General features: G+C 40.6%; 1 protein-coding gene across 1 annotated transcript in view; it reads left to right on the top strand.

Annotated features, from left to right (window-relative positions):
- nlgn2a (neuroligin 2a) overlaps nucleotides 1-27,017 on the top strand; it is a 382,174-nt gene that overhangs the window by 64,382 nt on the left and 290,775 nt on the right. Inside the window, exon 2 of the mRNA XM_041780191.1 lies at nucleotides 11,786-11,884. The gene's annotated coding sequence lies outside the window, so the exon portion shown is untranslated. The remainder of the gene's footprint in view (nucleotides 1-11,785; nucleotides 11,885-27,017) is intronic.

The raw sequence follows: 27,017 nt of genomic DNA on the forward strand, positions 1-27,017 counted from the left end.
GGGCCGTCATTGTTCACCATGTTAAAAAAGTAGAACAGCACTCACAAACACCTACGTACAAACAGATGCAGGCACACAGAGGGCAGGTGGGGTCGCTCAGGCACCTGTCCAGGTTCACATTCTAGAAGAAAAAGCCCATTAACCTACACACAACAATATGGCCGTGTTCCTGGGCCACGTCCTGTTTTTCTCAGAGACGGACCAGATGCTGAATGGACCCGGATCACTGCCTCAGTCCCAAACCTCTGGTAAACTTGAGGTTCTTACATCAGCTGTGAGGTTTTTCTTTTTGAATCTTTGTGGAAATCTGAATCAGTTAATTAATAGATAATTAAAACAAATAAAATATACTCACTTAATTGTATAGCTGTAACAAATGTGCACCATTTTATTAGTTTATCTGTTTGAGAAAACTTTTCCAGATCCTGCAGTTTGAAACATTTCACTCACAAAACATTTTATTTATTAATAAACTTATAAAACACTATCTATTGTGGCATACTTCACTTACCCACGGTAACTACATACTTAGGATGGGTAAGTATGTATTTACCGTGATTTCTGTGTTTTTCAATGGCAGCCCCGTTGCATATGAAAAGCACTCGTATGTGTGAGAGAGCATAAAGGTTTGTTGGTGTTAAGGTAAGGGGAGGTAGAAAAAAGTTGCCTTGAGGGAAGGTTGAACTTTTTCTGAGAGAAGTAGAGGATGTTTTTTTTTCTTACCACTCATTTGCATTTTAATTCAGCCGTCCCTCGAGGGTTGTGTTATTTAAAAACTGAAAAGTGTTACACCAAAGTCAGAGCTTTCAGCAGAGCAAGAATACAGCGACTACAGTGAAGCCTGCTAGGAGTGATCATTTATGCACGTTCGTTTTTATCTGTCACACCCTATCAAACTCTGCAAAACTCGACCTGAATCACCAGCTTTGAAAATGCATGTACGAACACATGCACATTTTCCTTTATTCTTAAATACAAGTATAGGATTTGTTTAAATCTTTCTGAATGTCTGATCAGATAGCTGCTATATCTCTATTCGATGATATTTCTCACATTAACTGTTTTGTTTGTGCATGTTGGAACTTTCTCCCCCTTGAAAAATGTGTACAATTGAAAGTTAAATGCATCAACGTTAGCCACACTTTGCAAACCCACTGAACATTAGTTCTTTTCTGTGATGTATTGTTGATAAATTGTGGTCCTCTTTTGTGATTAAACCGTTATGAAATAGTTTACAAAGAAACATCCTTAGTGGACTGAGTGGAAATGTTGACAGTAGTTTTGGTTTTCCCTTCATGCACCTCTCCATTTAGAATTCAATGCACAGGCGCGAGCAAACAAAGGATGTTTGTAAAGGTTAACCCCCTTTTTTTTCTCTTCCTGTTTAAGTTAATGACATTTAGACTGAGGAACCAGCTTTTATTGGAGACTCCACCGTGAATGCCAGCAGATGTCACAAGTGACAGTTTCTCTTACGGGTCTGTATGTACTGTACAGTGGGCCGGATTCCAGACTCTTTGGAAACCTCATTCACTCTGACTCAGATATGTTGGCACATAGAATGAGCACAGTACTGAAGAAGACAACCAGTCCCACACTGTTCTCTCCATCCATCCTCTTTGGAACAACATGCCTGCTGCTTGTGGCTGATGTATCGTTCCTGTACGTTGTGCACTGGGGCTCCATTTGTCTCAATCACAGGATTCTTCTATTATCATTCCAGCTCAGTTACTTTTGGGATTGTTACCAGGCATAACAAATGAACAACACTCCACATATTCATTACACAAATAAAATGCAAAACCTGCACATGCCAAACTGCTTTCATTACAAATGGCCCCTTTGGCTGTGTTTAAAGACACCAATGGTGCATTTAGCTGAGAAATAACCACAATTATGTTTACTGCACAGAGACTAATGGCCAACGGACGTCAAAAAACACGTGTACCATTGAAACAATTAGGCAGCTACCCTATAAAAACTGTCTGCTACTCTTACTGCACCATTAAAACCAGGTGAATTTAGCATCAAAGCTAGCTGGCCACGCTGTAAGCACTAATGCAACCCCATACTATCAGAGATGCAGGCTTTTAAAGCCATGCACTGATGATAAGCTGGCCCTTTCCTCTGGTTTCAACAAAGAACCAACAATTAGATTCATGTGACCACAGAACAGTTTTCCATTTTGGCCCAGAGAAGACAGCGGCATTTTTAACATATGGCTTCTGGTTGCATGATGCAGCTTGAACTTGCATTTGTGTATCGGCATACACTGATGTCAGGAAGTGTTCCTGAGCCCATGTGATTTCATGTCATGTGTCATGTCATGTGGGGGTTAGAAAGCTGATTGGTAAATTGTGTCATACTTTGGGAACCAATACCATTGATTTTTATCCATCCATCATAAAAATATTGCTCTTTGATATAGTGAAATTATAGTTCAAAAATACATTCAAACACATGGATATTTGTAAAATGACACAACATTATTGCTTGGCTGTCCGGCTAAGGGGGCCATGTGTCATTTTCTTTATGGGGCCCCAAAATCCCCAGTTACACGCCTGCATTCCAACCAACAAATCCTGATCCAGAGCAGCCTATTTAGAATGTAAATTAATTCTGAAGGAGACGGGTGATATATTTTTGATGGCGTAGATGATGTGGGTTCATTTTAAATACTGAAAAAGAAACACAGACATCCAATGTTACAGACAGGAGAGAGGAGGAGGAGGATTATATCTTCATCGCTCAGCCAGGGGACAAGAGGAGGCGTGCAATGCAAGAGGTGTTTGTTTACCACACAGGTGGAGTTTTTCTGCTCTAACCCAGCATCAAATCCAAAAAGGGTTATTATTTTTCATGAGACGGTAGAATGTCTCAGTTTCAACATCTAACATGTTTATGTTCTATGTGGATAAAATGTGAGTTTTTTAGATTTGCAAATTATTGCATTTATTTTTTATTCACATTTTACACTGCAGCCCAACTTTTTCAGAATTGGGGTTGTGTAACTAAACTCAACTACTTTATTTTAATGGCTCCACTGTATTGTGTGTTTATTATTTCTGACTCCTGTTCTCCCCTTGTGCAAATCTGAGGCTAAACTAGATGCCTAGGAAGGGGTTTACCAACTACAGTGATGCAGTGGTTCTCAACGGAGGGGTCGGGACACCATTGGGGGTCACGAGATACTGAGAGAGGGTCTCCTGATGCCTTAAAAAAAATAATTACACACTTGCAACGTTACACCAATTCTGCTTAAGTTTAACCTGATTTTATCACTTTTTCTCACAAATTTCACCAATTTTAAGACATTTTTTGCCACTTGAAACACATTTTTGACAATTTGAAACCCTTTCCACCACTTTTTAAGCCTGTTTTTTGTCAACTCTAATCCAATTCTTGTCTTTTTCTGCCTACTGTTGCCTCAGTTGACCCATTATTGCCTCTATTAACCAAATTTAACTACTTTTCTGCCCATTTTTGCCAAGTTTACAACATTTCATTCATTGTTTTGCCTATTTTTGCCAGTTTAACCCATTCCTGCCAATTTCTGCCTACTTTATGCCTCTGTTAACCAATTTTTGCCAGCTTAAAACAATTTTTTATTCCATTTGACCAAATTTTTCACTGATTTTTGCCACTTTAAACCCATTTTGGCCACTCTCAAAATCTAATTTCACCAACTTCTTCACCATTTTAGCCGTTTTTAACCCATTTAAATTTTTTTTTAGAAGAAAGGATTTACATTTTAAAAATGGTATTTACTATGGCACAACAGAAAATAAATATATATGTGTATTTGATAAGAGTGGTTATTATTCAGGTTAAATATGAAATAGAGTTATTAGCTTAACTTTAAAGACCATGATTTTGTTGACCTCCATGGGCCCCCAGTTCGGCAGGGCCCCAGAAAGCTCTCCCATTTACCCCCCTTATGTGTAGCCTTGTCTGCACATGACTCTTCTTGAATGTGCATGGCTGTGTTCAACCACCTTCAGGTACAGTGGGGGTCCTGTTCCAGTACCTTGATTTTGGTGGACGAGGTTGAGAACCCCTGCAGTAGTGGATGTTTCAGGAGTGACAAAGTGTTCCAGGTGTCCGTATACTAACATCAGCTCTGTCCTCAGCTGAACTCCTTTAGTTTGTCATACCAGATTCAAATCTCCAGCAGCAGCAGCCCGGGCTAACAGCAGCCCACCTGCAGAACATTTCAGACTCAATGGTCCTCACTTTTTCCCCATCAGCCAGTCACCTCCATCTCCCCTTCTGTAGTCAATAGTCCCAAACTGGATTGATGGCTGTTTATTGCATGCTTCTTTATGGCCCAAGGCAGAGTGAGTGAGTTTGCCACTCCGCAGGGAAAGAGAAAGCAGTACAAGATTACACGCTAGTGTTCCACTCCTGGGCCATGCTCCGTCACAGCTCACTTCAATCTAATAAACACGTGTCTTTATTGATCGGATCCACACTCGTCCATGTTTTTCTTCCTTTATCTTCTTCTCCTCCAGCATCGACTGTAATCTCTGCAGCCTCCTGGTGCAGCGTTTGAGCTTAATGATATGGAAAGAACATCCTGAATAAATGTTGGCTTGGTTAGTCATTTGAAATGCATTTATGTACATGTAGGTGTATGAATGCATGCTACAGGCTTCAGCCTTTTCTCTAAGCACAAGGCACTGGGTTAATTGATTGTATGCTGATTTTAATTAGACTATATTGACTAAAAATTGCCTTTAAAGTGATTTAAATGACTGCTGATTTTTGTGTATTACATCCTAAGAGGCATACAGGGAGCAGAAGCTGCATTTTCTGACTTACACTGTTTAATTTAATTTCCCTTTGTCTGTTTAATTTGTGATTCTGACAGTACAGTAGTGCACCTACAGTAATTCACTGGGGTTGTGCTTTGGAAGAATCACTAAGAATGGGAGCTTGATTCTAGAGCAGTGTTCCTCAACCCTGCTCAACCAAAGAGCCAAGCTGTTGAAAAATACCTTTGCAAGAGCCGCAATCTAAGTGGTGAAAAGTGGGTGAAAGTGGCAGTAAAAATAAGTGGAAGCTGGCAAAATAGGTGAAAAAGATGCAAAAAAGTGGCCAAAAATGAGTGAACAGAGGTAAAATAGGCAGAAATTTGCAGAGACTTGGTGAAAAGGGACAAAAATGTGGAGAAAAAGTGGCAGAAATGGATATAATGATAAAAAAAAAGCAGCAAAAATGTGGCAAAAAATAAGTGAAAAGTGACTATAATTAGCAACAAGCAAAAAAATTGGGGGGAAATGAAACAAAAAACACTAAAATTGGCAAAAAGCGAAAAAAAAATTTGGGGGGAAATGAAACAAAAAATAACTAAAATAGTCAAAAAGCAGCAAAAAGGGGGGAAATGGGAATAGCGAGATGTGTTGGCAAGAGGCACCTTAAATGGGCAAAAGGCAGCAAAAAATGTAAAAAAATGGGCAAAAAAATTGCAAATCAGGGCAATGAAATTATACAGACAAAAATAAAGGTTGACAATAAAATTTGACAGTTGAAGCCTGCTGTATACGTGTGGGAACAAAAGAGCCACATGTGGCTCTGGAGCCATGCGTAGAGTATCTCTGTTCTAGAGGAACATTAATATTGCATTTTAACATCTTGTGGATTATTATTATGACTCTCACAGAGGCTCTCTGTATTTTTGAGGACAGTTACTACGACTGCAAGAGGAAGTTTGCTCTCTTTACTTGGAGAATTTGGGTCAAGGTGTGTGTTTTCTGGGAAACGAGTGTGTAGTAGGCCATGACCAGGTGCAGTGAAGCGATTGCGGTCAGCGGTTTGGGGTCCGTGTGTGAGCTGAACCGCAGCGACGGGGAAATGGAAGAGGAAGAAAGGGAAGGAGAGAGAGCGCGAGGGGGGATTGGGGCAGGTGGAGGTGCCAGTCATGGGGGTTGACAGAGGAGTAGAGGATGATGAAAGTGGTCACAGAGAGATTTAAGGCTACAATACGCTACAAGGTGGACCGCTGAGAGGGTAGTAGGGCACCAGGCACTCAGGAATTACAGCGGATGAGACACCGAGAGGGGACAGATAAAGTAGCACCTGTAACAGAACTTCAGAGATTTTCATGTTTCTGCTGCTTTTTCACCCATCAGCTGAAATACATGCTGCACATGTGAAACACACGCATAAAAACAGGGGACAACCTGATCCTCGAGTGCCTGTTAACCTTGTACGTACTGTGATGTCATCACTAATGCATCACATCCAAAACCAGCAGCTGTGGCTTAGGTAGAGTAGGACGTCTCCCAGCCTGAAGGTCAAGGGTTTGAGCCCCATGTCCCTGGGCAAGACATGCAAAGATTACTGCAGTAGTAGCCGTCAGCATCACACAATGCTCGCCTGAAAACTGCTCCCATTCGTTATGTAGAGCAGCATGCACAGAGCTGGCAGGGTCACGTTCCACTACTCTACTTCTAGGGAGCATTTGTGCAAACTCCAGCTGCACAGCTGTTCAGAAATTGTTGTTTTTTTCTAAGCTTCGTGAGCAACTCCCCAAGACAGACTGCATCTTAGCCCATTTCAGACCCAAGACCCCCAACAGGATGAGTGAAAAATGCAACAGGGACATTTTTAACGGGACATAAAAAGATAATTCCTTCATCAAAGAGTGAAGGATGCAAAGCTGGAACTCTCAGCCTTCTTCCGCAAAACAGTGAAGGTTGTAGCTTTTGCAGTTTTTAGTGTGGATTAATGTGGATAAGGAGATCAGCATTAAGATAAAGGCAAAAACACAAACTCATGCATAACTCACACATGCCCTTGCATTTACCCAGACATATCTCTCCCACATGACTCACTCTCAATAATCCATTCACTCCACACACTTATTCTGGGCGCTTTCCTTCTGTTTGCTCTCTTATGATTGTATCAGTGTGTGTGTTTGTGTGTGTGCAAACTGCCAAGTCAGCAGGCCCTGTCATCCAGTCAGACAGCGCGGGGGCGGGGTTGTCAGATAGGTCGACACAACACTGAGCAAAGTGACATTTCTTGCATGCACACGCAATTTACACCCAAATTTTTTCAGACTCAAATGTTCACGCTTAGATGCATTTGCTTCTTCAGCACATGAATGAACATTCTTCCCAGTGATTCTCAACGTGTGGCTCTAGAGCCACATGTGGCTCTTTTGTGAGGATTTGTGGCTCTTTTATGTCTTAATTTGATATGATTCACCCGGAAAAAAGGGAAACTTTGACCTCAGACTCATCCATTGCAATTTGTTTCCCACACTTTTACAGCAGGCTTTCATTGTCAAATTTGTCATTCTTTATTTTTTGTATTTGTATTTTCATTGCACTTATTTGCAATTTTTTTGCCCATCTTTTCCCTTTTTTGTCACTTTTTGCCCATTTAAGGTGCCTATTGTGATAACATATCACTTTTCCCATTTTTACCCACCTTTTTTGCTGCTTTTTGCAATAGTAGTTATTTTTTTCATTCATTTCCCCCCACCTTTTTGCTAAGTTTTGCCAATTTTAGTAACTTTCACTCATTTTTTCCAGACTTTTGCTGCTTTTTGCCAATATTAGTTACTTTTCATTCATTTTCCCCCACATTTTTGCAAATTTTTGCCAATTTTAGTCACTTTTCACTCATTTTTCCCCATCTTTTTGCTGCTTTTTGCAAATTTATGTTATTTTCATTTATTTTCCCTCACCTATTGCTGCTCTTTGCCCATATGAGTTATTTTCTACTCATTTTCCCCCTCATTTTTGCTAATTTTTGCCAATTGTAGTCACTTTTCACTCATTTTCCCCCACCTTTTTGCAAATTTATGTTATTTTTCATTTATTTTCCCTCACCCATATTAGTTATTTCTACTCAATTTCCCCCACCTTTCTGCAAATTTTTGCAAATTTTAGTCACTTTTCACTCATTTTCCCCACCTTTTTGCTGCTTTTTGCCAATTTAAGTTATTTTTTACTCATTTCCCCCACCTTTCTAGCTGTTTTTTGCCAATTTTAGTTATTTTTCACTCATTTACCCCCACCTTTTTGCTGCTTATGCCAATTACTTTTCACTCATTTTTTGCCACGTTATTGCTTTTTTTTTTTTTCTCATTATTGCCATCTGTAAGCCATTTTTTTGTCACATCTCACCCATTTTTGCCACTTTTCACCAAGTTTCTGCCATTTACTGCCTATTTTACCCCTGCTAACCTATTTTTGGCACTTTTTTTTTGGCAGCTTTTTCACCTATTTTGCCAGCTTCAACTTATTTGTTTTGCCACTTTCACCAATCACCACTTAGATTGTAGCTTTTGCAAAGGTTTTTTTCAGGATTTGGCTCTTTGGATTAGCAGGGTTGAGTAAAACTGTTCTACCCAAACACAGAGGAATGCATGCTGGGACATGCACGCTAACACTGCCCATGTGTTGCTCAGAAAGGTCGGCGGCAGTAAACACAGTCTCAGCTCCCTCTGGCTCCTAAATGACCTAGCGCTGACATTTACTCCAATTAGATCCCCCCTATCACACTCTTTTAGATCAGCGCTAAGTGGTTAGAGATAAGAGGAATGCTGCTGTCGCTGAAGCCCGCGTCTCCTGCAGATGAGCCATAGTCTCCCGAGCCGTGACCGCAGCAGTCATTTTAAACAGCCTCCGTCACTGCAGCCATTACACACCTCGTTGGATTAAACGTAAGCGGGGAATCATGCGGCGACCAATGGCGTGATAAAAGATGGGGGACGGATGTGAATGAGCATGCATGTGTGTGTCGCCCCATGTCTGTGAGGAGCGTCCCGCTTGGATGCGCGTAGTTAATCAACATACTGCATGTTGGCTCGCTGAGGACATGAAATGAAAAGCACCGAGTCCTGAAATGTTTCTCAAAATGTTTTTTCTTTAAAGAAATAAAACTGATAAGTGAATTGGACTGGAAAATTGTAGCTCAGATTATTCTTATGCAATTGAAAATCAGGCAATCTCTTGTTGCTATTGGGCTATTTAATTCAATGAAAAGCTGTGTGGAAGGAAATATAATTGAAGAAAATGTGAAATGATCTCACACAATAGGGAGGATTAGGCTTCCCTAATGGGTTGAGAAAATGTTTCCAATTTTTAGGAAAACAAACCCCACATAAACCCATTGGATTAACATAAAAATCTATTTTTTCAAAGGGCTGTTCCTAACGCACAGTTTTGGCAGTCCAGCTGGAGTGGGGTTTTTGATAAAAGACTTTCTGTTTCTGTGTTTTCATGATTCATCCGCCTCATGTACTCTGAGAATTTTACCTGTGCAAAAACAACTAAACGAGCATCAGCTCACCTGGCAGCCCCTCCTGATGTCTGCCTCTGCCAAAGAGTGTTGGAGAACCAAACATGGAGATACTGCTCTGTATGTGGAGAGGAGGAGACCCCAGTAGTCCATTTGTCTCTGCAACCTTTGGCGAGAGGAGAAAGAAAATAACCTTGATCTAAAAACAAGCTGAGGGTTTATAAATAAACCAGCACTGTGCAGCCCATTCTGACCTACGGTTGGTTGAGGTGAAACTGCTTCCTGAAGTCAGGGGTTCTCAACGTTGGGGTCGGGACCCCATTGGGGGTTCGAGACGCCGAGATGGGATCTCCAGATACGTTAAACAACTACCAGTATTTTTTAAATTACACTGTTGTCACTTTACACTAATTTTGCCAAAATTTTACACATTTTTGCAACTTAAAACCAATTTTTTGAAGGATGGATGTATGATGGATGCATGGATGAATGAATGGGTGGATGGATGGAGGGATGGATGAATGGATAGATGGATGAATAGATAGATGGATGCATGCATGGATGATAGATGAATGGATGGATGATGGTTGGATGGATGAATGGATGGATATATGGATGCATGCATGGATGGATGGATTGATGGATAAATGGATGAATGGATAATGGATGGTTGGATGGATAGATGGATGAATGGGTGGATGTATGGATGGATGGGTGGATGGATGCATGGATGAATAGATGGATGGATAAATAGATAGATGGATGCATTCATGGATGACAGATGAATGGATGGATGACGGTTGGATGGATGAATGGATGATGGATGGATGGATGGATGGATGAATGGATGGATGCATGGATGGATGGATGAAAGGATAGATGGATGGATGATGGATGCATGGATGATAGATGAATGGATTGATGATGGATGAATGGATGATGCAGGCATGAATGGATGGATAGATGGATGCATGCATGGATGAATGGATGCATGAATGGATAGATGGATGGATGATGGATGCATTCATTCATGCATTCATGAATGATGGATGATGGATGGATAGATGGATGCATGCATGGATGGATGGGTGGATGGATAAATAGATAGATGGATGCATTCATGGATGACAGATGAATGGATGGATGACAGTTGGATGGATGGATGGATGATGGATGGATGAATGGATGGATGGATGGATGATGATGGATGAATGAATCGATGGATGGATTGATGATGGATGAATGGATGATGCATGCATGAATGGATGCATGAATGGATGGATAGATGGATGCATGCATGGATGAATGGATGCATGAATGGATAGATGGGTGGATGATGGATGCATTCATTCATGCATTCATGAATGATAAATGAATGGATGGATGATGGTTGGATGGATGGATGATGGATGGATGCGTGGATGAATGGATGAAAGAATAGATGGATGGATGATGGATGGATGGATGAATGATAGATGGATGGATGGATGGATGAATGGATGATGCATGCATGAATGGATGCATGAATGGATGGGTGCATGGATGGATGGATGGATGGATGCATGAATGGATGAATGGGTGGATGAATGGATGATGGATGCATGGATGGATGATGGTTGGATGGATGCATGGATGGATGCATGGATAGATGGATGGATGATGGATGCATGAATGGATGGATGGATGGATGGATGGATGGATGGATAGATGGATGAATAGATGCATTCATGGACGAAAAATGAATGAATGGATGATGGATGGATGATGGATGGATGGATGGGTAGATGGATGATGGATGCATGCATGGATGAATGGATGGATGATGGTTGGATGGATGAATGGATGGATGGATCGGTAGATGGATGCATGCATGGATAGATGCATGGATGATGAATGGATGAATGGATAGACAGATGGTTGGATGGATGGATGAATGGATAGATAGATCCATGCTTGGATGAATGGATGGATGGATGGATGGATGGATGGATAGATGGATGCATGCATGGATAGATGCATGGATGATGAATGGATGATGGATGGATGAATGGATAGATGAATGCATGGATGCATGGATGGATGGATGGATGCATGGATGGATGGATGAATGGATGGATGAATGGATAGATGCATGGAGGATGAATGGATGGATGCATGGATGGATGGATGAATGGATGGATGCATGGATGGATGCATGGATGATGGATGGATGAATGGATAGATGAATGCATGGATGCATGGATGGATGGATGGATGCATGGATGGATGGATGAATGGATGGATGAATGGATAGATGCATGGAGGATGAATGGATGGATGCATGGATGGATGGATGAATGGATGGATGCATGGATGGATGCACGGATGGATGGATGAATGGATGCATGGATGCATGGATGGATGCATGGACATGATGATATTGAATTTAAATTGGCCTCACAGTCCTGTTACGGAGCCGACTTTAAACACATCATAACATAACCATCTGACAGTCTGTTAAACCTGCCATTCCCTTCTGTTCTTTCTGCAGATTTCAGCGTTGGATTAATATTTCTAACTTACGGACCTGCTACAAAGATAAGAAGCCCTTTTCATGGACCTTCTGATCAGATGAGGAGCAGCTAAAGAAGTGAGTTCACTCTCCTAGTCTGTTTTTTTTTTTCCTCTTCAAGGCAACAGTTGAAGGCACCACACTTTAGTTTGATTTGATTCACAGTGCTGATGTGCTTTGAGATTTTGAATTGAACATCTCACTGTAATTATAATATTCTATTTGAAATTTGTTTCAATATTTAAATTTAAAGCAACAACTGGCTTTACTTAAAATTATATGAGCCTTTTTTACATGTGACTGGTAATGTCGGGCTTCAAAGCCATGCCATGACCTGCACAAAAGTCAGGGAGAAAGAAAGGGAGGAGAGCCAACTTTGTAGGAAACATCTGAACAACAATGGCCTGTTAGCATGCTTCTTAGCTCCAGATGGATGCATATGTCGCTGGCAATGGGTCAATTCAAGGGACAGATCCTATGTGAACACACCTCCTCTATGTTCATGGTGAGCAGCTGCCTGCTCTATGTCATAGTCAGTGTATACCAGTGTGATACTGGTGTGATACTGGTGTGCTGGTAGGCATGGGCTTTTGCTAGGTGGAGCCAACATAGTATGGAGGATGCTAACAATGAAAGGATAATCAGTTTGGAATCATTTTAAACACCACGTGGATGATACTGAGGCAGGTATATTCACATCCACTCATGTAAGGTGGCTGACCATTTTTCTTGTCTTTTTTATTAGTTTAGAGATACCATTCATGCATGAGAGAGAGGCCTCCACTCATACATGGCACCAGAAAATGAAGAGTAATGTCTTTCATTTAATATTCAGCTTTGTACCCTGACATTCAAACCCTGTTCAGCACTGTTCAGCAGCTTCCTTTGATTTAGATCCTAGACTCTTTCACTTCATGATGACGAAGGCTGAGGATCAAAATATAAGTACTAGTACCAACATATTTAAACAGACTTTGGTGCTTTATTTCAGTAACTTTCCACCCCAACACAAACCCTGACACTCCAAAGGGAAAGCACAAGATACATAACGTGAAGAAGTTCCGCATTTTTTCTACACTTGTGCTTTACTGGCATCTTATTTCTGAATTATTCACTATTCTGAGTCAGCTGCCAACTTTTTAAACACTTTTTTTCTCCTACACCCATCACTTAACTGTTTAGGCCTCAAACGCACCCAACCCTCATGACAGTTGACTATAACAACACATGGCTGCACACATGAAGCTCACCTGCAAGGTTTTACTGAGTAAGGCATTTCAACAAGATATTTACGGGATCTTAAAGGTTGAAGATTCAATTTAGTAAAAATTAAGGACATTTATAAAGAAGCCTAAGAAGAGCATAAGGTCTTAAATTTTGCAGCTGTTTTCAATGTTCGTATCATCCAAAGAGGTTGTAGGCTGTTTCATTCTGCATCTGAGACTCTGATGGAACTCCAGCGGTCTGGTCATCAGTCTGCATGCTTGGTCACGTTCTACCAGCCTGTGACTGAATGATGTAAGCATTTAGGTGATGGGTAGTAATGCAGGTTTACTGAGGAGTGGTTGGAGGAGAAGGTGATTGAGCTAAGACTGGGGCCAACACATAACACCCTGCAGGATTCTGCAAATAAAAAACAGCTTTACAGTAAAGCTCTTGCCAGTCTGTTAACCCAGTGTTTCTCAACCCACCCCAAATGTACTAAAGACACGCTGAGCCCCCCCAGGACCCAAGAGAGAAGAAAAAGTGGCACACTGCCTTCAAAAATCAACATATATTTTAATTGTTTCACTGATAAAAGCCCTTAAAAAGGGCCTATGTATGTATTTATTATCAGAAGACATTTGTATAAACTACTCCATGACTGCTTTATCGTGGTTTTAGTCAATATTTGCTAGTGTAATTGTGGCAGCCTCAGAGCAGACAAAGCCTAAAACTGCCCCTAAGATCTTAGAACCTCAGGTTGGGAACCATTGTGTTAACCCTTGGAGGTCCACTGGCTATTTTGCTATTTTGACTACATAAACCACTCAGACATTGTTTAGCATGCTCACGTTTGGTATCGTTTTACCTGCAGTGACATAAAAATGTTTTTTTTTTAGTCTAACTTATTGTATTTGATATAGGACCTCCAAAAACACAAACCCTCCCTAAAATGGATTTTTGAAAACTTATTTATAACAATATTTTGTCATTTATATAAAAGAAATTACAAAATGCTGAAATTATGAATAAAGTACCCATATCAGTCCTGTACAGTATGGTCCACTGTCCTCTATTAGATTATTATTTTTATCAAATTCTAATGCTCATATTTCCTGTTCTACTTGGCAAATTGACATCAAACCAAAACTGAAAGAAAGCTTAAAATCACACTTTCCACACTAAGTGATTCCTATGCAAAATTTTGCTTTGTTTTCATGCTATAATGTGACAAAAATAGCAGATGATGAAAGCACGGTTTGTGTTTAAACAGAAACTGTCTGTGCATGTGATAATAACAGTTAATATCTGCATTTTTCTTACAATGTACAAATAACGTGCACATAACTGTGTCAGCAATGCAAGTGGGTAGAGATTAACACTTGAACGGCCAAGGGTCAAATTTACCAAAGGCTGTTCTTTAATTGTATCTTACTTGATGTGTATGCAGTTTCAAAGACTGTCAGTCTTTGATTTTTACTGAAAGTTTGTTTTATAGTACCTGGTGTCATAAAAACATCTTTGCCTAAACCCAGACTTTGTTAATGGACATTTATACCTAGAACCACCATGCAGGTCAGATTAACCCCATAGGAAAGCGCAATAGAAATACCTTCTCTCTGTTGCAGAGATGCCTAACCAGAAGTCAATATTTCAAACCTCAACATGGATACAACAAGAGAAAAAGACATTTACCGTTGTTAAATGTCAAAAGGTAATCTCAGTGCCTTCAATGAAGAAGAGTCCAGTGATGAGAAAGTTTCAGGATTAGCAATCAGTAAACGAATCCTCTCCCAACAGTGATCTAGTTCACTACCTGTGGTTAGTAAGCTGTTTAATGTCAGTAGTTAACTAACAGTCCTTGATCAGTGCTATTTATGAAAATCAAGGCACTTCAATGACAGGTACATTTGACCCGTTGGCTGTTTTAGGTATATAGAGATTTACAGCAGCTCTAGTGTTAAAGAGGCAATGGGGTCTTAAAATATTGACAGGGATTTAAAAAGTTTGAAATTTGATGTCAGATTTTCTAACTGCCAGAGCAAAGACTGACTCTCACAGAATGAACGGATGCTCTGTAATAGTCAAAAGTTAAAATAACTCACTAAAAGTATTTCCTATATTTCCTGGTAATCTGTTAAGATTCCACACATGCATCTGTTTGCTGGCCCTCCCCTGTTCACTCTCTAGTAAAGGCTGAAATGCCACATGAATAATAAAGACGTGCATGCAATCTGTGAGTTGGTGCATGAGAGAGGAGCTTGCAGCATTAGCACAGGTAGAAGCCTCGTTGTTAATGCTGATGTGCTCTCGCTATGCATTCTGTCGAGGTTATATAACACATCATGCTGCGTAGCTGGCAAGCTGTGCTGCTGCTATTAATAGAAACGCTTTGATGGAACAAGCACTGTGACACACAGACACAAAAACAGCAACCTTGGTGTGTTTGTGCAAACTCATTTGTAAGCTGCGCGAGCATTGACTAAAAGTAGCTTTTTTTATTCATGCTCTCCTCTGTCTCTCCTGCACACAAACAATAATAAGCAGCAGCTATATTAAATTCAAAGGCTGCAGCAAGTAAACAGATAATTATTGATGTGTCCTGATCAGTCACCCCATCCATGGCGTCTTCCTCTCTGTCTGCGCCCGCCTGTCTCTCTTCATCAGGATGAGTCAATCTTTGAATTTGGCTGCTGCTTTAGCAGCACACGTACCTGAATGTGAGTGCGCACTCGTACAGGCGCTGATAGACACCGCTGCCGTCTGCTCCCTTTGTTCATTTAAATACCAAGCAATCCAGACAAAAAACCATTACAGGGCGCAATGTGGCGTGACGACTTTTTGATCAGCTGGAGAGAGAAATAAGGGGAGAAATGTAAGGGGCATTACCACTCATTTTCTCAAGGTGCTGTGATAACGTTTAACCAGCTGATTGCTTTGTATAGTGCCCGGCATGACATCCCAGCATGGAAATGTTAGGCTAATCCAGGCTCTGTCCATCAAACCATCCTGGCTGGATTTTAGGGTGCGTATCTTTTACTTCAGCCTTAACATGTGAGATGGCATTATGAAAATATGTGAGGAAGCAATGTGGAGATTTCACTCTTACTCCTGCAAACTGGAGCCTGGGGTCAGGCTGGTCGATATGGTCCAAAATATATATCATGGCACTTTTGTTGCTCTTTTTGGTAATGAAGATAATGCACTTAAAGGATATTTTGGTGTTTTAACCTCCCATCTCCCCCTTAAATGATGGTATGCTCATGTGCAGAGGCTTCAAATTGGAAAAAAAAACAAAAAAAACAAAGGGGAAGGGGGTCTGAATACTTTCTGAATGAACTGTACGTTTGCACTAGACAATTGTTTTTCATCTGGTAGGCTGGGACCATTTTCAGTCTTTTCAGTCATACTGTGTGGAGGCTGTGTCTGTCGGCCTTTAACCTCCTGAGAGCTGAGCTTTTGTTTGAAATACATTTTTAGGTTCTTTCACTTATTGGGGATAAATAGAATCTGATCATCTTAAAAGCACAGCCTTGTCTTTGGAGTTAAATTTGACTAAAAATAATGTCAGATACAAACACAGATTCACTGAAATTTCAAAGAAAATACCAACAATTTATGTATTTATGTATAAAGTATTCGCTCACCTGCCTTGACTTGCATATGAACTTAAGTGACATCCCATTCTTAATCCATAGGGTTTAATATGACCTTGGTCCACCCTTGGCAGCTATAACAGCTTCAACTCTTCTGGGAAGGCTTTCCACAAGGTTTAGGAGTGTGTTTATGGGAATTTTTCACCATTCTTCCAGAAGCACATTTGTGAGGTCACACACTGATGTTGGACGAGAAGGCCTGGCTCTCAGTCTCCGCTCTGATTCATCCCAAAGGTGTTCTCTGGGGTTGAGGTCAGGACTCTGTGCAGGCCAGTCAAGTTGATCCACACCAAACTCTCTCATCCATGTCTTTATGGACCTTGCTTTGTGCACTGGTGCACAGTCATGTTGGAACAGGAAGGGGCCATCCCCAAACTGTTCCCACAAAGTTGGGAGCATGGAATTGTCCAAAATCTCTTGGTATGCTGAAGCATTCAGAGTTCCTTTGACTGGAACTAAGGGGCCAAGCCCAGCTCCTGAAAAACAAGCCCACACCATAATCCCCCCTCCACCAAACTTTACACTTGGCACAATGCAGTCAGACAACAATTGAAACACCTGATTTCAGTTATATGGATGGGTGAGTGAATACTTTTGGCAAATGTATTTTTGAAGTTTCACAAGAAAAAGTCCCTGAATTTGTTTTACAAATATTCCTCAAATGTTTCTGTGAAACTTTATCATGAATTCTAATTTATGATTAAAAGAGGTCCATATACATTCATGAAAATTTTCAAAAAATCCCCCGAAATATCACTTCAAATTTGGTGCTCAATTCTGTTGCACTGGTTTTGAAATAGGCCTCATAATTATGCGATTTTTACTTCAATTGTATCAAAATTAAAAATGCCAGTATCAAACCACTCTTCTCTCTTATTGCCCATATGCTTGGTTATTGACCCCCATGTCAGCCACATTTGCCATCAGCTCCCTTCAGTGTCAGATCTCCATGTTAGCGTCAGTAAGCTTTGAAGCTAGACCCGCTCCCCGAGGAAGGCTGTGCTGCAGCCTGAGCACTGAAGCAGCTACAGAATCCACCCTCTGTTCCCCACAAAAGACACTTCCCCATAAAGAAAACAATCAAAGTCGTATAGAAATAGCATTTTTATGAGAGGCTGTAAAAGTGGGGTGTCCCTGCTTGCCAAAATCTGCAGCAAAGCCCCGATACAACACAAACAACAGCCTCAAACAGATAAAGCCTGATAGGGTTGGATGTAAACAGCTCATGTGAAGGAGGAATAAATAGTTTGGTAAACAGACAAAGTTGTAAACCGTTCAGTGTGTGTTAAGGGTTCAGCACAAATTATTAAAAGGGAAATTAATTGCTAAATTTATTCCAAATTGAAGATGTTCTGAGTCTTTTCCAATATTGTGATGACACATTTAACAGAAGAGAAAAAGCTGTGAATTGAGATGCCTGCCCTCCTTGTTTTGATCTGGATGATTAAAAAGGCTGTGGGAGATTGAGCGCAGAAACCGAGAGAGATATACTGATGGAGAGGAAAGAGCACGCATTGACAGCTGCCCAATCCGCGCTTTGAGATATCGGAGCAACTGCAGCACCTCGGCAACAAAACAGATAAGACTCCAGCCAAGATATCAAACAGCATCAGCAATAAGCAAGCGCCACAAACAAACACTTCTCCAGCCAGCCACTGGCTCCACGCCGAGCGCTGCCAAACAAGCCCCTGGGCCACCTGAGAAGTGAGGAGGGGGGCGGGAAACAGCAGCAACAGATGGGAAATGTCAAACGCTGCCCAGGCCGGCTTTGCTTAACTCCTCCATCGTAAAGAAAACGGGACGTTTCACCAGAGCACGGTTTGATTTGTCATCTTTGATGTGATTTTTGAGTAGGTACAGGTGTGAAGAAGAAATAAAGGATGTTCTTACATGTCATTGCATCATTTCACTACTTTACGGTACAGTATGAGAGGGCATGCAGAGGTGACAGCCTGGAGGGGTTACCTAGTTATCTACATCTAAAAGCTTCACAAACATCCACAAACCACAGCTTTAGAAGTAATGACAAACCTTTCTGTAGCAGCAGACCGGGTCTGGCAAACAAAGAAGCTGAAATCTTAAAATTAATCCTCAATATGAAGCCCTAAAGCACTGACAGTCAACTGGCGGCAAAAGTATCATAAAATGGTTACAAATGACAAAAATTGTTCAAAAAGTGATGAAAATTGGTTAAAAATGGGCAAAAGATAAGAAAGTGGCAAAAATGGATGAAAGAATGGCACAAATTGGGTTAAGGAAACAAAAAAAGGGCAAAAGGTATCAAAAATGGGTTAAAAGCGGCAAAAATACAGCAAAACTAGCCTGGTAAATTAGTGAAAAGCTGTTCAAGAGTGGCACACAAGGGATATAATAGGCAGGAAAGTTGCAGAAGGGGTTAAAGAGTGGCAAAAATGGGTGAAAACTGGCAACAATTGGTTAAAAAATGCAACTATTGCTGAAAAAATTTAACGAAAAGAGGTTAAAATGTGGCAAAAAAATGGTTTAAGAAGGAAAACGGGGCAAAAAGTATCATAAAATGGTTACAAATGACAAAAATTGTTCAAAAAGTGATGAGAATTGGTTAAAAATGGGCAAAAAGATAAGAAAAGTGGCAAAAAATGGATAAAAGAATGGCACAAATTGGGTTAAGGAAACAAAACAGTGCAAAAGGTATCAAAAATGGGTTAAAAGCGGCAAAAATACAGCAAAACCAGCCTGGTAAATTAGTGAAAAGGTGTTCAAGAGTGGCACACAAGGGAAATAATAGGCAGGAACGTTGCAAAAGGGGGTTAAAGAGTGGCAAAAATGGGTGAAAACTGGCAACAATTGGTTAAAAGTTACAACTATTGCTGAAAAAATGTAATGAAAAGAGGTTAAAATGTGGCAAAAATAGAAGAAAAGTGGCAAAATTTGATATGAGTGGCACAAAGGGGATAAAACATGCAGAAAACATGGTTTAAAGGGTTTAGGATTGGGTTAAAGAGGCAAAAAGGGGTTAAAATAGTTAATACTGGTGTTAAATCACAGTTGTGGAGGGCCTATTCTCCGGGATTTTCAGGGGCTCTGTTGTCAGGTCTGTGGTGTGTTGATAGAAGATGGGGGTAGATCTCACTGGTAATGACTAAAAATGTCCTTCCTTTTGAAAGAAAATACAAATACTTATACAATTATATTTCAATCAGACCAAAATATTTATTTAATTTTTGTGTATTTGAAAGTCCGGCCCCCAGAGTTTTTGTCGAGACTGAATCTGGCCCTCGTGCAAACGTGCTTGATGACCCCCGCCCTAAAGCCTACAAAATGCAGAGACTTATGGCACCAATCTTTATCTCTGTTATAGCAGACTGTATTAATAATTTTGTCCATTATAACTTTAAATGAAGCCTCTGCCACCTCGCTCACCTTCCATGTTGGTGGAAATTGCTGATTTAGGAGTGTCTAAGCTTCTTCACCCCAACAGTTCATACACAGCCTAACAATAACCATACACTTCTTTGACCGATCTGATACTGGCAGTAAATTTATCCAATCAAATCCACAGTTTAGGGCAGTGTTACTTAACCCTGCTCAACCAAAGAGCCAAATAGTTGAAAAATACCTTTGTAAGAGCCACAATCTAAGTGGTGAAAAGTGGCAAAATAGGCGACAAGCTGCAAAAAATGGCCAAAAATGGGTAAACAGGGTTAAAGTAGGCAGAAAATGGCAGAGACTTGGTAAAAAGTGACAAAAACTGTGGAGAAAAAGTGGCAGAAATGGGTGAGACATGACAAAAAATGGCTTACAGGTGGCAACAATGGTAAAAAAGCGGCAAAATGGGGCAAAGAATTGAGTGAAAAGTGACAAAAATTGGCAAAAAGCATTAAAAACGTGGCTGATTGGTCCTGTCGCTTTCTAACCGGGCCCAAATGGTTCAAATGGGAGCTTTGCAAGATGGATTCACCAGTGAGAAACACAGAAACGAGCGTATCCATCTGCTTTGCAAGGTTAGATAAACTTAGTTTTTCTTAAGATAAGGTTAAAGTACAAAGTTTAGTCCTTACCATTGTTTCATACTCAGGTAGCTCATAATGAGTCTAACCTGGATTATCACAGTATTGCTAATAATCCAATCTGCTATGGAGAAAATGAATGGGACACTGTTGAGCTCTGTGAGCAGGGGGGTCTGCCTGCTGAAACACTGGTACAGGAGAAGAGGCTCAGGCATTCACCCATCATATTTGTGTAAGTGTTTTCCTCTCCACAGAGCGTGTATGTTTTCTGCATTTCCTCAGCGTAACCCCCGCTGTTGTCCCATCCTAAATGTGGCTGAACAGGCGTGTTTCTCCTGCTGACGTGAGTTTAGCTCAGCTAGTGTGTGGTATAACCGACCACGCTGACGGTGGTTGCATGGCTGTGAAGGCTGCGGCACAGGCGTTGTCAGACCTCCTGAGAACTTCACACTTTTTCTGTCATTGGCAGCTGATTGACTTATTCTTATTTGTATTGACAGGCTGGGGACATCATTTGACTAGGAAGAGACTTTCAAGGTGAATTTATTGTTATTGATTTTTTTGTACACAGTCTGTAAACCTCTTGGCAAGAGGCTGAAAAATCACTTTGGCTGAACCTCTCTAAAACAACTAATATTTCCTGGTTTTAAATAAGGATTTTTAAATATTAAACTTATTCCTTCATTAGTCGGAGCTGTGGAAATTAAATACAAATGACGTCTGTATTTCCAGCTGTTATTCTGTTTGCCTTAGAGCAGTGATACTCAACATGTGGCTCTTTTATGTCTAAATTTGAAACATGATTACCCTGGAAAGCCATTAAAAGGGGAAACTTTGACCTCAAAAATATCCATTGCAATGTATTTCCCACACTTGTACGGCAGGCTTTAATGGTCATATTTATTGTCAACCTTTAAATTTTTTCTGTGTATTTTAATTTCCCTCATTTGCAATCTTTTCCCTTTTGCCACTTTTTACCCATTTAAGGTGCCTCTTGCCATTATATGTCACTTTTCACTCATTTTCCCAAACCATTTTGCTGCTTTTTGCCAATTTTAGTCACTTTTTACTCATTTCCCCCCACCTTTTTGCTGTTATTTGCCAATTTTAGACATTTTTCCCGCATTTTCCCCCACCTTTTTGCTGTTATTTGCCAATTTAGTTATTTTTCACTCATTTTCCTCCACCTTTTTTCTGCTCTTTGCCCATTTTTGTCACTTACACCCATCTTCCCCCACCTTTTTTGCTGCTTTTTGCCAATTTTAGTTATTTTTCACTAATATCCCCCACCTTTTTTCTGCCTTTGGACAATTTTAGTCACTTTTCACTAATTTCCCCCCACCTTTTTGCTGCTTTTTTCCAGTTTTAGTTATTTTTCACCAATTTCTCCCACCTTTTTGCTGCCTTTTCCCGATTTTTCTCACTCTTCTTATTCACTTCCTTTCACCTATTTTTGCCAGCTTCAACTTATTTTTATGGCCACCTTCATCCACTCTGCACCACTTAGGTAGTTGCTCTTTTAAAGGTATTTTTCAACAGCTTGGCTCTTTGGTCGAGCAGGCTTGAGTAACACTGCCTTAGAGTCTGCCCTCATAAAAGCTCCCATTCTTTTAGCACAAATATATTCGCAGTGTTGTATCAACAGTGTGTTATCATGTGTGTGATACACCTAACAGCTTGTTTGGGATGTTTGGAGTACTCTTAGTCTTTTATTGTGAGCTGAGGACAAAACACAGCTGACGGCGGTAGATTCATCATTCTCCCATAATGCCGGATATGAATCATGCTCGCCGTGTTGTCCCCCCGCTAAAGGAATTAGTTAAGAGTTGTGAGCCTGTCCCATTCCTCATCCATTTCCTCTGTCTCATTCATCTCTGTCTTCAGCAGGTTGTTTTTTTTAATGCTTATATTTATTGTCATTTTCACCGAGGGGAAATGTACGTCTCACTTTGGAAACAGACGCAGATTAAAAGACACAAAGAGTCGAAGCAGACGGCTCCGACGATTATGAGAGAAAGATGAGATAATCAGTGGAATTGGATACGTGATGTTAGATCTGGTCTTTCCAACAGCACAGCCAATCAGAGCTCAGTTTAAGTTATGCTGCATGCCACAGCAGTGTGACACACAGAAATGGAGTTGGACCTTGAGGGATGGATTTAGTTTCCTGGAGTTTTTACTTCAGTGGAGATTACTGTTGCATGGCAACCAAGGCGCACCGTGGCTGTACGAGTTTCATGTACCTGATGAACCAAATCAGTTACCAGCTAAACCTATCCATTAGCCTCTGACTGTGCAGTTTGTTTGGCCAGTTCACCTCCAATTTGATAATTGCTCTGTCATGATTAAATGGCAGCAATACTAAAACCCATGACTTAGTCCCTTACTAGTTTCTATAAGACTGAGAAGATTTTTAGATTCCTCACAGATTTAGAGATGACAGATCATGATTTAGCTGTTTTGTTCTTCTAGAGTATGGCCACCACCAAATTTTGAAAGGAGGAAATCCCTGCTATCCTGAGCCGAATATGCCCTGCCCTGACAGCATGCATGTGTCAGATACAGCTTTAGACGTTTGCAGTCCACACTGCACTCTGGTACTTTGTACTGGTGACTTACCTGATAGTTTTACATCTTTTGTGAGTGCATTTTTTCAGTAAACTGTATAAAGATGCTCAAATGACATTACTGGACCCTAAAAGCTAGAGATCTCTGTGTGTGAAGCAATTTGTTTAGGTAGCTACTGCATCATAGAGTGCAAGAGCAGAGGATCAAAATGGGAGGAAGCTGCAGACAAGTGTTTGACTGATGTCGTAAAAAGCCGAATATTCCCAACCCTGGGTCCGGACCCCCCAGGGGGGGCACCAAAGATCTTAGCCACCTCACCCACTGGAAGTGTGTCAAGCACTACGCAGCGGTGCACAGCCCTGATCAGCAAACAAAGATTGCAGGAGAACTGTGAGTTCACGCAGGAATAGTATGTCAACAGTGGATTATTTTACGTTTTTGGGGTTAATTTATCAACCTTTCTGGCATGAGTCCATGTTATTATTCCTTCTGCCATTAGGTGAGTACATAAGAAGTTAAAAGGTTAATGTTGTCTTCAAGGATCTGTGGGTTTATGTTAAATTCTTTGGCTAAATGTCCTCAAAAGTAAACTTTTCCTCTTCAATGGCACCGTTGTAGCTCTGTGACCAACTGATCTGTGACCCTTTGCTCTCGCTGCAGGATGAGACGTAATGTTGATATAGTGATGATTTATATTGGAAGTCCGTGCATTGTGTTGTATTTTGAAAGAACTGGATGCTCTACGCTTGTGACTTCCTGTTTGGAGCTTTCTGATCGACAGAAATTGACATGGTTTGGCAGCTGAGTGCAGCAGAGTGGCGATTCAGGGATGCGTTGGTGACGGACTGGAGCGCGGGCAGAGCGACTGCTCTGATAGACTAGAGAGGGAACAATGTGCTCTACAGTACAATTCACCGGCTTTTATGTGGAAAAGGACAGTTTGGGGAGGCATTGTCTGTTCTGAGGCTGCAAAAATTAGATTTCCAAACCACTAAAACCATGGCAAAGCAGTTATTAAGTAGTTTATGCAAAGGTATTTTGATAAGAAAAGCATGCATTAGCCTTTAGGGGGGTTTTATCCCAAAAGCAATACAAATCCATGTTGTTTGGTGGCAGCGTGCCACTTTTTCTTCTCTCTTAGGTCCTTGGGGGCTTTGCTTTTCTTAGGCACATGCAGGTGGGATCCAAGGAAATGTAGTCGTGGCACAGTGATCTAGTGGATGCATCTCTCTCATGCATGGATGGCAACTATAAACTGATTAAAAAAAAAAAAAAAAAAAAAAAGAAAAGACAAAGAAGAATGGCCAGTAAAAACACTTGGGTTGTTGCAAATACTCCAACTCAAGGAGTGAAGTGCTAAAGTACAAGAAGCTGCAGATTTTTTTTTTAATGATGGCTTAAGAAACCTACAACTAAATGCTCATAAGTGCAAAATAAAGAAGAAAAGTTCAGAAAAAATACCTGGGTGGCTGTAAATATACCTGTGAACTCCCACTGTGTGTGGGAACACTGACACGTATGGAGGTCATGTGAACACACCGCTGTCTCCACTTTGTTAGTGATTGTATAGACTGAGAAAAGTCAAATAAAACTAGGTCAAAATTTCATTTTCAGCTGAAATTGCATGGGCATGCTGAGAGCTGAATCGTGGAAGAACTGCTGAAAATAGCCAAAACCACAAAATAGCTGAAAATAGCATAAATATAGCATAAAATGGCATAAAAGTAGCTGAAATGGCATTCAGTAGCTCAAGAAAGGATAAACATAGCTGAAAGTAGCCTAAAAAAAGCTGAAATTAGCCCAAAAATAGCTGAAAGTAGCCTTAAAAAACCTGAAATTAGCCTTAAAAAAGCTGTAAATAGCCTAAAAATAGCTGAAATTAGCCTTAAAATAGCTGAAAATAGCATAAAAGTAGCTGAAAATGGCATTCAATAGCTCAAAAATGATAAAAGTAGCTGAAAGTAGCCTTAAAAAAGCTGAAAATAGCCTTAAAAACAGCTGAACGTAGACTTAAAAAGCTGAAAATAGCCTAATATAGCTGAAAATAGCATTGATATAGCTAATTTTGGCCTAAAAATAGCTGAAAGTAGCCATAAAGTTGCAATCAATGGCTGAAAGCATAGAAATAGCTGAAAATAGCATGAAAATAGCTGTATTTTAAAAAAGATATAGAAGTTAGAAATGAGAAAAGTCATAGCAGTTGAACGACGAAGAAACTGAATTTTTAAAAGTTTAATCAGTGTCAATATGACAAAGTATGAAGGAGGAGATAGTCGGCACAGAAGAAGAATAATAAACAAAATGGCCGACACGAATATCAATAGTGTGGATGCTCAGCATCAGCATGACCTAACCGCCATCAGCCTCGCAAAAACGTTGGTTCTTTCTGTATTATTGAACGTAAGTATGAAGGATATTTTATTGATCAAAGCATGTTGTATTGAAAAAAGTTTTACAGTACTGAACATATTGACAACCTTAGTTTGCACACTGCCCTGCAGTCCCATGCCCATATATGGGCATTAAAAGGATGTTTCTCTATACTAATTTAAAGGAATGGGCATGTGCTTCCAGTCTACCAGCACACAGCATTCATCGACTGAAGAACACAAGAAAGAAAAACTCAGCAGTTTAAGAGTGTGTTTAAACTTTCTTAAAAACTAATTTTAGAAAAATCTTTGGAAGGCGAATAAGGCCCAGAGAGACTTCCTGTGAAATAAAACTAATATGATTTTTAAATTTTTGCAGATAAATCCCATTTACTCTTAAATGCACATGGATACACAGTAAGAGAAATCATCCAGAGAACTCTTTCTGAACAGACATCTTTTAGTAGAGCACTAACATCTGGATGACCGCCCAGAGGATTTTTAAATCTTTGAACAAGTTAAGAGTTCTCTTGTATCTCTTGCATTACATTACTTTCTTGCGGGTTTATTTCTAGCCACTAAAGGCGAGCTGTTTTTCATATCAGAACCAGAATAGTAAACAGGGCTGAGGGGGAGTCACACCCAAGTACATCACTGCTGCTCTTCCCCTTCAAACATCCTCTCCACCTCTTCTCTCCTCACTCTCTTGCATCCATTCTTCCTTTCATCTGGAAACCTCCATCCCTCTTTCTAACATGTTTTCTGCTCCCGTCCTTCAGCTGCCCCTGTCCTCCATCCTCCTCTTCCTCCATCAGCTACTCCTCCCCTTCTTCCTCCTCCGTCTTGGATCATGGTTGTAGGAGCAGAGGGGTTTTTGCATGCAGGTGATGTCACAGGTTGATTTTGAGCATCTCAGAATGATATCTCTCTCCTGTGGACCGTGTGAAGGAGATGATCCACCTTCTTTCGCCCCCCCCCCCCCGCCACACACTTCCACTCACATAAAGGAGTCAATTTGTCAGAGATGTCAGGGGTGCTAACGAACAGCCAGCGCCTTGCCATATGCCTGCATGTGTGTGTGTTGTGGGTGTGTGACTGCAGTCTGGTGTGACGAGTGTGTGCCAAGTGTACTAAACAGACACGTTATATATAGAGCTGCTGTGAGGGTGGGTGGGGAGACAATTTTACAGGTGTGACATGTGTGTTAATTCAACCTATAGAGGCTGTTAATGTGATAATTAATGCCTGACACTTCTGTGGTATGGATGTGCCTATGCCTGCCTGTGCATGAGCACATTAGGGATGGGCATTTACTGTCATTCTCAGGCTTAAATGGTGGCTTTACATGTCTCTGTCTGTATGTAACAAGTGATGTAAGCAGTTACACTCCAGGCTGCTGATAGCAGGGGAAAAGGGATTGACTAAA

The sequence above is a fragment of the Cheilinus undulatus genome, linkage group 22 (assembly GCF_018320785.1).
Source record: "Cheilinus undulatus linkage group 22, ASM1832078v1, whole genome shotgun sequence".
Lineage (NCBI taxonomy): Eukaryota > Metazoa > Chordata > Actinopteri > Labriformes > Labridae > Cheilinus > Cheilinus undulatus.